This window comes from Sturnira hondurensis, unplaced genomic scaffold, assembly GCF_014824575.4.
Source record: "Sturnira hondurensis isolate 20B ecotype Veracruz unplaced genomic scaffold, ASM1482457v3 Scaffold0000780, whole genome shotgun sequence".
Classification (NCBI taxonomy): Eukaryota; Metazoa; Chordata; class Mammalia; order Chiroptera; family Phyllostomidae; genus Sturnira; species Sturnira hondurensis.
In genome coordinates, this window is record NW_028073411.1 from 6,913,666 (window position 1) to 6,918,810 (window position 5,145).

At 44.4% G+C, this 5,145-nt stretch overlaps 1 pseudogene; it reads left to right on the forward strand.

Moving 5' to 3' along the window:
- The first annotated feature begins 2,175 nt into the window (after positions 1 to 2,175).
- LOC118989753 (basic leucine zipper and W2 domain-containing protein 1-like) lies at positions 2,176 to 4,683 on the forward strand (annotated as a pseudogene).
- Positions 4,684 to 5,145: the final 462 nt, after the last annotated feature.

The following is a 5,145-nucleotide window of genomic DNA, read 5'->3' on the forward strand; positions in this document are numbered from 1 at the left end:
GAGATGAGAGTGAAAGGCAATGTTTTTACACAGTCCAGATGACACGTATTCTTAGCTTTTATGCGTGCACTGTGTCCCTGAGAAGGTGTTTAATTAAATTTTTAGAAATCAAATGAGTCATGTGGCCTATCTCAAACAATTCTAATGTAATTTCACACATAAATGATTTTTTGTGGGGTAGGGCTGATAATCACTCTCTGTGTTCTCCACCGTGGGTCTGACTGACAGGCTGACTTATTTCAAGTTCAGTTTTTAGACATCAGACTAAATTCTACCACTATCTATGGGACTTGAGGCACATCTCTCCTTTACTCAGGATCTGAGTTTCTTCTGCTTTAAAACTGAGAGGGTTGGAGAGGGGAGAGAGGAGGGAATTTTGGGGGAAAAGGGGAAGGATTTACAGGAACAAGTATAAAGGACACATGGACAAAAACCAAGGGGGCTGGAAATGGGAGGGAGGTGGGGAGCACTGGGGGGTGGGCTGGGATGGGAGTAAAAGACAGGAAACTGTACTTGAACAATAATTACATTTTTAAAAAAGATTTACATTTCACAGAAAAGAAAAAAGAAAAAAACTGAAAGGGTTGGCCCTGAAAACTCTTGCTTTACTTCAGCTGTTAAGTATGATTATGTGTGCACATGTGTGTATAAACCTACATTATTACATGCCCCATTTACTCAGGGATGAGATATGTTGTTGATAAACTGATAGTTCATTTAGGTGTATTTCAATGCAATTTGACATGGATATATTCTAACACAATTTGTTGAAACAAAGAAAATGGCTTTTGGTTTTCTCCTCTATTCACAGATTCGTTATTAATTGTAGAGTAACATACAGCAGAAAGAGACCAGACTTTGGAGTCAGACAAAACAAGCCTGGAATTGAGCTCTGCTACTGATGACTTGTATACCTGGGAGAGACTTGGTTTTGAATCTAGTTAAACGTTCAATGCCGTATTAGAAATGACGGCAGATGCTGGATGTGGATTTCTCTCCAGTGAATTTTATAGACTAAAATATTGAGAAAGATTTTCAGAAGAAGTGTTCGTAATAAAGGTATTCTCATGTGCCTGGAAGATAAATTGAGACTCAGTAGTTTGTGAATCAAATATCCAGTTCCTTTCAGAGGAAAACATACTTTCGGTTACACAGAAATGAATGGCTCAGAACCTCATCTGAACATTTACGTATCTGTTGATGTCATGTGTATTGTCTTAGCAGGAAATGGGGAGGAAATGGGGGCAGGATGGAACACAGAGAGAAGTTTACCTGCTTTGTGGATGCAGCCGATTTCTTAGCTGATCCTACAAGGAGCTCTGGAGTGGGATGGTCCTTGAGATGCCTCAAACTGAGACGAGGGAGGGGAGCCTTTATGCTCTGTCATGGCCCAGTAACAGGCCACAGGTCAGCCTCAGGTTGGGGGAATTCCCAGGAGGCGAGGGCATTGCCCAGTGGGGGCACATCTGGGAGCGTCCAGCTGCTAGGATTTTCAGCAGTGGAGGTGGGGGGGTGGGGGATGGGCGGTGGCGGAGTGAGTGCATTGGCCCTGAGGGGGTTCCAGGGGGAGCAACTAGAACCCGCCATGCTTCTTTCTATCCATACAAAACTAGGCGTGCTTCGTCCAGTGGTCCTCAAAAATGAGCATTTTTATTAAAGTGAGGCAAGCATATTTTCCTAAAGAATGATACCTCATGTTATTATCTAAAAGGTTCTGTTAAAATCTACCCTGCCCCGCCCCCACCCCCGAAAAAATCGTGTATAACTGATACACTCTTATTTCACCGCAGAAATATATTTTGGCATATCACCAAATAATGATATGCAGAATTAGATTCTGTAAAACTTTGGGGAATTGCAGCTTTATAAATAGATTACTAGGGTAACTACTATTTAATAGTGTCAATAATTAGAAAATATTTTGACATTTGGACCATTCTCGAGCAAGAGATAGGAACAGCCACACACAGAGGCCCGTGTACATGCTCACTCCTCGCTCTGCCTCAGCCCTGGAGTTGGACCGACGGCTGCGCTGATGGTAACAAGACAGAAGTTGACTGGTCACTGGAGGGTAGGTGGATGTGCTTTTGCGGCTGCGCCGAGGCCCCAGGTGCCTTGGCGCCTATGGTTGGCTTCCTGGGGAGGCTGCCAGTGCTGGTGATGGGGGTGTCCTTTATGAGTAATGAAAAGCAGCAAAAGCCAATGTTATCAGGCCAGGATTTTAAAACCATAAAAATAGATGCAAAAGAGAGATTTGACCCCACTCAGTGTCAAGACTCAACTGGAACTGGTACTGATGTAGAAGCAGTAGCAAGGTTGCTTGATGCTGGAGCAAAAGTTCATTAGTGGTCCAGGATGCAGATGACATGATGTGTACAGATGTCAGCATGTTCACAGCACAGGGAGACCTGGAGACCACGCACACATTTGCTCAGGGTTTTAACAAGTTAATCAGATGCTACAGACTCCTGGAGAAAGGTTTTGAAGATGAAGTAAAAACCTGCTGCTGTTCTCAAAGGGTTTTTCAGTGTCACAGGGAAACAAATGGTCCATGTTGACTCGTGTTCTTCTGGCTAATGGAATACTTAATGCATCCATTCTTAATAGCCTTTAGAGTGAGAATTTGGCCCAAGAAGGGGCTTCAGCAGCTTTTTCTGTAAAAGCTCTTTAAATTGTGCATAAAGGAAAAAAGATATCACTGAAGTAGTAGCTGAAGTCTTTGGAGAATCAGCATGGATAACAGACTGACGGGACTCTTCCTGCCAATAAACAAAGTGTTGAGGGGGACTTTGGAAGGTGGAGGGATTGAGCAAAAGGGGAAAAGGACTCATGGACACAGACAACAGTGAGGGGGAAGGGAATAAAAGGGGACTAAATGAGAGTGGAAAAAATAAAATAAAACCATAAAACTTATATTAGCCAAAGTGAAAAAAGCATTGAACACTTTACAAGTATGGTACTGAGGCAGGCTTCACAGAGCTTTTGGAATATGTTCAGGATCGGCAAACTGTAAGAGCTCATAAGGAACTCCAGGAAGAATGTCAAGAGCTTCAGATGTCCTGTGGCGATCCTGATACAGGGTGCAGCCAAGGGGGGCCCAGAAAAGATTTGGAATAGTGTCCAAAACTCAAAGTGTACAGGAATATTGGAGGAAATATTAAGATGTCCTCACCCTCCCCCCCAAGGGTCAGTTGGGGGAAGGGACGAATGGAGCAGGGCCATTGAGAGCTGTTTTGCATAGCAACAGTTTTGCAGCTAACCTCTGGAATGGTCATTTAACATATCTATAACCTTTAACTGGTTTCATAGATATGTTAATAGCTGTGGCCAAGTTTTGGGCCAGGGAGAAGTGAGTGCCGGCTACCCAGGCTGGAATTAGGGGCTACTTCTCTGAGAGAGTGCCTGCAGGAGAGGCATGTGGCTTTAGCAGAGTGAGGAACCCCCTCTTGGCCAGGTGAGGGGGAGAACCACACTGTTTTGGAAAGATGTAGACCCCTGTAGCCATTAGGAGGGAGAGCCACGTGGTTTCAGCAGAGTGCAGACCCCCTCTTGGCCAGGTGAAAGGGAAAACCATGCAGCTTTGCCAGAATGGAGATCCCTGCGGCTAGGTGAAGAAGAAAGATGCGCTTTTGGTGGAGTGCGGCTTTGGTAGAAGAGGCCCACGCGGCTTTGGCGTGCTCCCTTTGGCTGAGTGGCCTGGAAAGCAGGAGAGACTTTGACTGGAACTTTGACTGGAACTTTTGACAGGAACTGGTACAAAGAACTCTTGCCAGTGAAAGGTGCCACATGACTTTGGATTAATTGGAGATCCTGCTTAGACAGACGACACAGCTCACGTGCCAGCGACCTGAAAACGGACGTGTGCTCTTTTCCTGATTTACGGTACCCGGAGCTGGGACAGTGGGAGAAGGGAGCGCTGTGTGTGTGTGTGTAGGTGTATACCCTTAAAGACTTTGATATTTTAAGGAAGGCATTAGGCCTAAATAGCATTACATAAACATTTTGTTTCCTTTTCACAAATCTCTGGCATTGAGAGATGTCTTTCCAATTGGTGGTGGACAGAAGAGCCCAATAGATATTAGTATACTGTCCTTGGGAGGGGCCCCTGTTTTCTGAAGTAGTTTTTGGCATCCCTCGGTGGGCCAAGTATTGCCGCCCCCCCCCCACCCCCCGGACCTTTGTTCGGTAACAATCCACGTAAGCATATAATTTTGTACGTCAAGGAAAAGATGAAAACAAAAACAATAGCAGCATGCCAGAATCCATGGTCATTGGAATAGTCTGGTCCTGTGTGATGAGCATCATGGAACAGACAAAAAGAGGAGCTTGTCGCAGAGCAAGCATCAAGCACTGTGAGCGGTACAGCCGTCTGTTTGCTGCCTTTACTACTATTCAAGATCAGCCCGAGCTGGCTGGCTCCCTTTTGGAAGACTCAGGGCTAATGCTGTGATAACAGTTGTTTCATGAAAGCCTTCCAGAAAATAGTGGTGCTTTTTTATAAAGCTGAAGTCCGGGGTGAAGAGCCCATTCTGAAATGGTCTAAAGATGCACATGTTGCAAAGGGAAAATGTGTTTTCCTTGAACAAATGAAAAAGTCCGTGGAGTGGCTCAAAAGTGCTCAAGAGGAATCTGAGACCGAAGCTGAAGAAGGTGACTGAATTTGGAGACTTCACACTCAGTAAAGCAAACAGGAGTTGTAGAGAAAATGTCATGTCTCAGGTGTCCTGGTTCTTACATCTTCCTGCCTCCCTGTGTCAAGCACGATGTCAGGGCTCTCATGGCAAGTTTTATTTTAACTGTCTCTATGGTTACTGGAAATCTTGGGTTTAGTTTCTGAAACTGTTTTAAGTAGGCACAGGAGCTACACGTTCCAACCCAACATTGCATTAGTCCTTTCAAGTTATCTTCTACCTCTCGTCTTTTCTACTGTAATAATGTCATTTAAGGCCACCCACAATGGGCAGTTTACTTGTTTCCTGGGTTTCTATATATACCCCTTTCAAGTTATGATTTTGTTAAAAAATAATCCATTATAAAGATTGCTTGTGGATTAAACTGTAAAAGTATCCAAAGTCTCAAAAAGCAGTGATCTCTGGAACAATTTTTTATGCCCCAAACCCCCTCCCTCAACGAAAGCCTCATCTG